We start from the raw sequence: 10,078 nt of genomic DNA on the forward strand, positions 1-10,078 counted from the left end.
AACTGGTTTAGCCCATGCCATGGTTTAGCAAACCAACAAATATGCCTGAGAAAAATAGGGCTGGAATATGATTCCCCTTTTCATACTGGCCCCTTTCATCAAGCACATACATAACTTTATGCCTTCAGTGGTGTAAGATTCTATTCGAGATAAGCAAGGGGATCGCAATAAGGCCCAAAATGAGTATTTGCATGAACAAATCACTAAATAATGTATTTGTAGAGGACAATCTGATTCCAGCAAGATATAGACTAGTCATGGGCAATCTTTGCAGCACAGAGGCCCAAATTGCCAGTTTAACAGGAGTCCAAGAACTGCACATAATTTGCATTTAAATGTACCTAGGCAGAAGCAAATATGCACACTTTGTTTACAGGTTACAATGGAAAATATACATACTGATTTTAAAAAAGTACAATGCTATGAGTGTGTTTTCTAATCTGCACTAGTTATACGTCTTTGAGGACTGCAGGGGAACAGGGCTATCAATGGAAAGACAGGCACTGGTTCCATGACTCTGACTTCTTGCTGTGCAGTTTTATCTTTGAGGGGGCTACACATTTTATGGAGCACAGGTCTGAGTCTGTTACGCAACTGCAGCATTTTGATGTATTCACATTCCTGATAGAAAAATTCTGTGAATAAATACTTCAGAAAAGATTGGCACAGATAGGTTTCTTGTGTAGGTTTCTTCACTCAGGTGAATAAATTGCCCTCATTAGACGTGGATTGGAGCACTGAAAGTCCATCAATTCTGGCTGAACTTTGGCCTCCCTTTCTCTGGGTTATGGTGAAAAGGAATCTGTAAAGATCCTGGATCTTTTTTGTACCTTTGAAAGTCTACGAATGGTTGATCAAACAAGTCTTGAAGCTCTTGATCCATTCAGTGTAGGGATGGCGGTCACAGTCATATTTATTGAGCATTTGCTGGCCAGTTGGAAAATGGGAAAGGTCATTCCACTGAAGCTATCCATGGAAAAAGCTTCCAGCTGCAAACAAAGGCCTTTGGTTCCCTGCCAGTGGCAAACAAAGGCCTCTGCTCATCTCTGCTTCCTCTGAAGATTCAAACAAAGATATTCGGTCCCCTGCCAAGTTTAAGAGTTTTAAGTATCTGAAAATTAATATTTTGCTAGCTGTCGAGAGTCAAACAGTAACTTCAGACTTGCTGAGAGTGGAGTATTGCTATGAGTGAAGAGATTTGCAGAGTTCCACATTTCCCAGCAGGCTACTGTTGAAACCCCACTTCTGCTCAGTTCCTCTACCATACACATGAGTTCTCTACTCTTTTCATGGGACTGGTTTTCGCCAGTATTCTGCAGCTCCAGAGATATATTCAACTTGGGGGTAGCCTGAGGCATGTGGGTTGTAGAACAGAGACATAGGTCTTTTCTAGTTCTACTTCCAGTGAAGTCTAACTGTACTAAATAAACAGATTAACTGGATATTTCAGTTAAAATGGTCAGAAGTGGAGTAAGCAACAATTTTAATGGTCAGTGATGAATAATAAAACTTATAATAATATTGACATTGATGTTGTTATTACACTTTATAGTGAACACTCTAACTGAGATTAATTGGAGAGAGTTCACACTTCTCCAAGAGCTACTCTATCCAGCTCTGTCCACATAGTTAATAATAACCAATAATTTTATTTAAGTGTTTAAATATCAATAATGTGTTTGGCACAAAATAAAGACAGTCCAGGACCTGAAGTGTTTATAGTCTAATAAGAAAGACACAGAGCAGACCGTATACATTGGGAGGTCCAGAAGATACAAAAGACATTAATTCATATTCAAATATTTTTCTTAACAATAATAATGGCTAGAAATTTTTCTAACAATGAAGTTTTAACTCCACAGCAGGGTGGATTTGATTTAAATCAAATTGATTTAAATCATGATTTAAATCACTAGTCAGGAAGACTCAATTTAATCATGGATTTCTACATAAAAGTGCATTCTTGTTGGTTGTTATAACCTTAATACATATTCTTTACAACTCAGAGATAGATGTAGGTTTCATTTATAGAAGGTACACACTATACATTTTTAAATTATTTATTTTGAAAACTTTTCAGATTAGTTTTACAGCTATATCAGAAAATGAATGATTGTTTAGTTATTTCATTTACCAAAGGTAATTGAAGCAGATATTTATGAAGTCATTGGGAGGTGAACTATCTCCAATTCAACAGATTAATCTTTAATATTTGGAGGATTTTCTTGCCATGCTGTATTAGGAGGAGAACATCACCAGACAGACATTTAAATTGTTTAATTTAACTAAAACAACAATGTTATGTATTCTGGATTTTTTCTTCAAAGCAAACATATAATATTTTAACAAAACAAGCATATGAATTTTTGAATTTAGTTAAACATTCGAGTTTTTTAAAATCAGGTTTGTTTTTGTTAAAATTGTTTTTAACTAAAATAGTTAAATTAAATGTTTAAAAAACAAAAACAAAAATTAAATCAACTGTGTCAGCCAGATCAACATGAGAAACTTAAAATATTGGCTTCTGCAGCCAACTCAGTCATCTTCACCTTCATTTTCCCATTTGTTCGTAATCTGGAAAAGAAAAACAAGCTTTCCCGCTTTTTCAGGTCCCAAACAATTTCTCAAGTTGGAATGAATTAGTCCAAAGGAAGAAAATATTGTTTCTACACCGGCAGAAGAGGCTACTGCTGTTAAAAGCGAGATTATCACTTCAACAGTCTCTGTCATTGCATATTTCTCTTTTTAAGTTCTCACTCAGTTCCTTCCAAACCTTCAACAGTGTCAGCAATAAAACAGCTATTTCCCTGCATTTTGTTCAAGGCTACAGAAATAGGCTTCAGGGTACTCAGCATGTGTTCATCATTTCTCTTAAGCCCAATGTTGAGAACTTTGGCTGTGACAGTGCCATCTATTTTTTCACAATTTTGTTCACAAACTGTCATCAGATTAGGCCAGTTATTGACATAGTGCTCAAACCAGTCCACTGCTGAGTTCTATTGCATGTCTTGTGGGATAGTTAGCTTGGTTCCTCCCACTTTTTTCGGAGCAGCTGCTGAAAAGTGGTTGTTACAGAAGTATTTTGCAGTTTCAACAACATTAGCCTTTATTTCTGGAACACTGAAATCTTTGGCTAGGAGGTGCATCAAATGAGCACTGCAACCGTATGTTATTAGCTTGGGACTCTCTTCTAAATTTCTTCTCATCTTGGATACATTTGCAGCATTGTCTGCAACCAAGCTGCATACTAGACATTTGAATTTTTTTTCACAGTTTATTATAGCTTTTACTGCTACTTCTTGTAAGTATTCTGCTGTGTGTGCATTTCCTGATGTATCAATTGTTTCTGTAAGGAGGACATTCCCTTCTTCTGTTGTCACACAAGCACATACAACAGGATCATTGTGGACATTGCTCCACCCATCAAGACTCAGGTTAACAATTTCACCTTCTAGAGTCTAGACATTTTGCACACTGCTCAATTTCTCTTTCATACACTTTATCCAGTAATTTGCCTGCAACATCTGCTCTGTTGGGTGGACTGCATCCTGATCTTAATGACTGATCCACGTTAATGAAGTGTGGGTTCTCAATCATACAGAAAGGAAAATTTGTTGCATAAAGAAACCAGGCAATTTTTTCATCAACTACCTCTTTTTGTAATCTGCTGGTTCTTATCACAAATTTATCTGTGATTGTTTCTGGATGATGGAGAATTTTTTTTCTTTTTGCTACAGGAGATACACTGGGGCTATGTGACATACATGATGTGATTGATACACTATCATTGGCAGATAACTCTGAAACTATAGAAAATGATGGTGATCTTGAAGGTGGATAGTCTTCAGAATCCTGTATGTTGAGGATGGATTCTCCTAAACAAAATAAGTCAATGCAATTCTTTTAATTATTCTTACCATACTGCTCATTTAGTATTACTCATTGCATTCCCTGGCACTCAGTACTACTTTAAAGGTGAAATTGTAAAAGGAAGATCTGCCTATTTCAGCTATTTATTTTTTATCACAACTGTATCTAAAATGATAGTATCATAGAGTAACAACTATATTTTTTTTGGTCAAATTTGAGAATTCAAGAATGGTCCAGAAGGAAGACAGGCAGTCCTTAAGAAAGACATATGAAAGAAAAACATTTACTAACCTGAAGGTCCTGCATGTTCAGACATGTTCCTTTCATCATCTTCAACGTAGCTTCCTCCTGAGAAGGATCACTTCTCATGATGTTGTTTCATTCGGGCGACCAGGCCTTGCATTTCTTTGTTGCACTGTTTGCATTTTTCACGCATGCCTGAAACAGGTAGAGGAACTTTGTTAAAATATTCCCAAACTGGGTCTTTTTTATAGCCTGCTGCAATTATAGGGTTTCCCTTCTAGTGAGAGAATGGTATGATAGATCTCAAATCAGTGACAGCTACACACAGAAAGACCTCAAAACTTCTGGAATATGCTGCTCAAACAGTTTCACTTTTGTTTCTATTGCCTGTCCCTCCCTTTTCACATTTATCTCCAGATTTCTTCTCTTTGTCCAGATCTATTCTGCCCCCAACAATCTTCTATTCATTGAACTTTTTGAAACTTTGCACTTTTAGATAGAGGTAAGGGGTTGACTCTGTGTACACAAATTTGCAGAGGGACAGTAGGGTTGAGGTCTGTTATGTCTCACCTTTATTCTTTCTTTCTTTCTTTCTTTCTTTCTTTCTTTCTTTCTTTCTTTCTTTCTTTCTTTCTTTCTAAACATTTTTGCTGTTAACAAGCATGTTATCTTTGGAGACACAAATTCACAGTTTGAGAACTACAAAACTAAGCGTCTCTGATGGTCTCTTCTAGACTGAGCACTGAGTCCCATTGGGTAGATAGAAAGATTAACCTAAATAATCTATACTGAACCCCCTGGAACTCCATAAAATTGGGTCCCTAATCCATGAACTATTGGAACTCATTTACAAAACTTTTCTTAAACATTACATGAATATATTGTCTCACACTATAGAACTGGATTTTATAATCCCTATTCCATGATGAGATATCTTTCAGCTATAATGTATTTTAATTAAAACCATCTTTAGATAGGTTTTTTCCACAAAAATCATTTTATCAAAAAAGTCCAATTTAAATAAACAAAAATCAGATTTTTTTTTGTTTTTAAATTATTGGTTTTTATCCCCCCTGCTCCATAGTGACTGAGATGCCATAAACTGGCTCCAAGTAAGATTAGATTAGTATAACTTCAGTGGGTCATGGGTTCTGCATGACTGGACTAAATGCCCTGATAGATATTTCTGTCTATAAATTTCTGTTATAAAATATCTTACTACCAGAGTCCACTCCATGTGAATGTATGAATCAAAGTCAGGTTATGCTATGATTTATTCCACATGGATTAATCAGAGGTAAACTGCAGACTGGATCTGCATGCACATGAATGGTATGAATTGTGTCTTTCTTTCCCTTCCTGTAGCAGGCTCCTTTGCTATCAAGGACCCCATTCAGCAAAGCACTTCAGTATGTGTTTACTTACTTAAGTCCTGTTGACTACAATGGATCTTAAACATCCACTTAAGTGCTTTGCTGAATGAAGGCCAGAGTTCTCAGCTGCATTAGAACTAAACTGGTTTCCCCTAGTATGCTTTCTGGGCACATTTAATCTTGCGCAGCCAACAGCTATCTTTAGCCCTCTCATTTCAATTTGAGTTTGTTTTTGTTTTCTTTTGGCTTGGGTTTGGAAACTTGTTCAGACTCTTCTTTGAATGCATTTGTGCACATAAAAATACTGGGATTTTTACTTTGCATTCGGAATTCCACCCTTACTATTGAGGTTTAGCTGTGTGTTGCTGGGATTGGAAGAGATATATGTACTATATGCAGAAAATTGAGACTTACTACTTTGAACTTGTTCCCTCTTGTAGGAGGGCTTATAGCTAGCTACTGCTTTCTCACCTTAAGCATTAGATATTTCAAAATTACTTTTTCTATCTGCTTAATTTATTTTCCTGACTTGGGGAGGAGGTATAGCTCAGTGGTTTGAGCATTAGCCTGCTAAACCCAGGATAGTGAGCTTAATCCTTGAGGAGGCCATTTAGGGATTTGGGGCAAAAATTGCAGATTGGTCCTGGTTTGAGCACAGGGTTGGACTAGATGATCTCCTGGGGTCCCTTCCAACCCTGATATTCTTTGATTAAGAGAAACCTGTAAAAGAGGTGAAATCCTTTAGTTTTTCTTAGTATATATTCAGGTAGAAATACAGTTGTGGTCTCTGAGTGGGAGATGTTGATAATTTGTTTTATTATTATTTGCCCTATTCTGTCCCTTTGCTGAGCTAGCTGCCTATTTTTTTAAAAAATCATATGACATTGATGTTTGGGTTAAGTCCTTTAAATTAAATGCTATACTGTCCAATTGTACTACATAAGCATATAAGTAATATATTTGTGTTCAAATGATCCAGCAGTGAATTAGGTAACTGTTTTCATGATCAACTAATTAACAATATTGAAATTTACATCATCATCATTAGAATTCAGATTGAACACAAATAGTACTACATAAGCAAACTTCTCCATGAAGTCCTGCCCACGGACTTCATACTTGACATAAAGAGATCATCCCTAAAGTAGAGAACATACTTTAGTCTCTGTGCCTATTAAAAGAGCTGGTTGAAAAACAGAGGGGAAATTCATGAAGTTATTGTGAAAATTCCTCCCCAACACACCCTTTTTTTTAATGTGAAATTTTGATAAATTTTATATCAAAAATGTCATCTGGTCTATAGCTAGCTAAAATATAAAGGGACATTTTTTGCAATTTTCTTTCCCTTTTTTAATATCAATATTTTGACATTTTGATCAATTATATCAACATTTCAACAAAACATATTAGCCAGTTTGACTCAGTATGCTCAGACTGCCAGAAATCCTCACTTCTGTATTGTTTTGTCCCACTTTGCTATTGTTTATTTGCATGGTCTCTGTCTGGTTCTGTGTTTGTTTCTGTCTGCTGTATAATTAATTTTGCTGGGTGTAAACTAATTAAGGTGGTGGGATATAATTGGTTAGCTAATCATGTTACAATATGTTAGGATTGGTTAGGTAAATTTCAGTAGAATGATTGGTTAAGGTATAGCTAAGAATATTAGTATATAAATTAGGGGCAAACAGGAAGGAAGTTGGGATTCAAAAATAAGGAAGAAGGTACTTGAATTTAAGCTTGCTGGAAGTTCACCCCAATAAACATTGAATTGTTTGCACCTCCGGGCTTCGGGTATTGTTGCTCTCTGTTCATGCAAGAAGGACCAGAGAAGTGAGAGGGTGAAGGAATAAGCTCTCTAACATTAGCTAGTTTACTAAATATGATTATCATTCTGAAATACTTTCTATTAGATATCTCCTAATCTCTGTGATTCAACGTGGTGAACCTACCCAACATATATAATTTTCTAATATTTACCAATTATGCATCTCAGGTTGCATATTCAGTGAACAGAAGAAAGAAGACATTCCACAAGCTAGACAGACAGGATTTACTTCAATCAAAAAATCCTGGCAAAAAGCTATAAAAATTATTTCATGTTTTTAAAACTCTTAGCACTCCATGACAGTTTACCTCAGTATATAAAGTCTGCTTTTTACATATTGACGGAGAAGTACTTGAGGAGGCCATCACTACATAAAACCTCCAGGGGAAGCATATGGCACAGACTCCTGATGTCTCTACTAAAGTTCCACGCTGATGAAGACCTATAAAATACTCTTTAAGTTAAGAATCCTCTATGATAAATGAAAAACAGACTGGAACCTCGGGTGACCCTTCCTTGCAATACTATGGTAGAGAGTTCTGAATATTTCAGCAGTGTTGCTGCATTCAAGTCATAAGTCATCATCTGATGTGCCAGTACAAACAGAATCATTACATATTGACTTTGGAGATTCAGGTCAGAAAACTGGAGTGCCAGGGCAGAGGGGAACCCAGTCAGATAAATCTGACCATTCCAGGCCAAAGGTCAAAAAAAGAACTACTAGACTATTCAAGCCAAATGCATGAATGAAAATGTTAATGAAAAATGAAAACCTCACATGCTGAGTCAGTGCATAAGCAAACTATAAACTTGGTCTATTACGAATAGATATCGTCCAATCCATTGTTGTTCGCAGTGTTGCTGTAGCTGTGTTGGTCCCACCTTCTCTCTCTGTTATGAATAGACACAGATGTGAGACACAAATAAGGAGACTCTATTACCAATGTTTATTAACTTCATTAACTCCCCAGCTTTCTCTAACTCATAATGGTACAGAAATATCTAAGCATAATTTGTTAGAGAATATTACATACCGACACATTTCCCACTCTTAGCCACTCTAAAATGGCCGCTGTGGCAATATGGTGGTGGCACAGCCTCAGAACTGGAGTTCCATCAGTGAGGTAAAAGAAGATCAGATTCTCAGTCCATGCCTTGGGCTCTGTCATCACAAGCAAATTAAATACAAATTCAATTTAGCAAATTAAATACATATTATTGCTGAAGTGAGAGACAGCAGAGGCCAGCTGCTTAGTGATCTGGCATAGCTCCACCAAATATGTATCCAGTTAGTTCCATTGAAGTAAGACTCAAATTATACCCAGTCTCCCACACTAATTTGTTTATTCTTCTTCTGAGACATGTAAATATTTTTTTCATTTTATATTGATTGCACTAATCTATAACTCTGGTTGTATGTGCTGCTTTTGGAGACTTCAAGTGTTACAGTGACATACTGTCAGTAACACTCTGCCAGCCACAAAAACTACCATCACAGTTAATGCCTTTGTTGGTAGTTGTAGCAGAGAGAGAAAATATTGGCTGGAAACAGAGGCTGAACCCCTAGAGATGTCCCCAGAGCCAGCCTTTGAAGTTTCCGAAAGCCCATGGCTACACAGCTGCTCTCTAATATGTGGGGCCAAGAAATATAAAAGAGAATTTTAGAATGTTTCTAACCCTTTTCCTTGTGAAAAAGGACCTTGAAAATACAGCATGATGCAAGCCTATCACTAAGGTTGAAAGCTTGTCACTGATTTTTCCAATAGCTAATGGGTTATTTATAGTTCTGTCTCTGACATCCAGGATTGGTCTCTTGGCTGAAAAAAAAACAACCCAGCTACATATCATTTGATTATTGCAAAGACTACAGATCCAGTTCATATTTTGTACTCAGGCCTTGGCTACACTTGCAGATGTACAGCGCTGTGAGTTAAACCTGCCTTCGTACAGCTGAGTAGGGAAAGCGCTGCAGTCTGTCCACATTTGCAGCTGCCAGCGCACTGTTGTGGCCGCATTTGCGGCACTTGCAGTGGCATTGGGAGTGGTGCATTATGGGCAGGTATCCCACAGAGCACCTCTTCCCATTCTGTTGTGGTGGGGTGTGGGAAGGGGGCATTGGGTGCAGGGCATTCTGGGTCCTGTCCCAATGCCCCGTGATGCATCGCTTCGCATCCCAGCAATCCCTGTGTTTCCGTCCACATTTGGCAACACCTTTCAACGGTTTCTGTGCAGTGCGATCTGTGTTCCGTTTCGGTCTGCGGGAAATGGAGCCCGAACTGCTGAGCAGTATGCAGATGAGTCTTGCCAGCACGTCATGTTTGGCAGTCGAACTATTCCTTAAGATCCAAAGCGACAGTGAGAAGTCTGACGATGATACTGAGTCGTGTAATGCGTACGACACGAGATTGCTTGTGGCATTCACGGACATGCTCAGCACCCTGGAACGCTGCTTTTGGGCTCGGGAAACAAGCACTGAGTGGTGGGATCACATTGTCATGCAAGTCTGGGATGACGAGCAGTGGCTGCAGAACTTTTGGATGAGTTAAGTCACTTTCATGGGACTGTGTGAGGAGCTCACCCCCACCTTGCGGCACAAGGACACAAGATTGAGAGTTGCCCTGACGGTGGAGAAGCGGGTGGCTATTGCAATCTGGAAGCTGACAGCTACCGATCGGTCGCAAACCAGTTTGGAGTGGGAAAGTCGACCATTGGACTTGTGTTGATGCAAGTTTGCAGGGCCATTAATCACATCCTGCTCAGAAGAACC

This window comes from Lepidochelys kempii, chromosome 4 (genome assembly GCF_965140285.1).
Source record: "Lepidochelys kempii isolate rLepKem1 chromosome 4, rLepKem1.hap1, whole genome shotgun sequence".
Taxonomy (NCBI): domain Eukaryota; kingdom Metazoa; phylum Chordata; order Testudines; family Cheloniidae; genus Lepidochelys; species Lepidochelys kempii.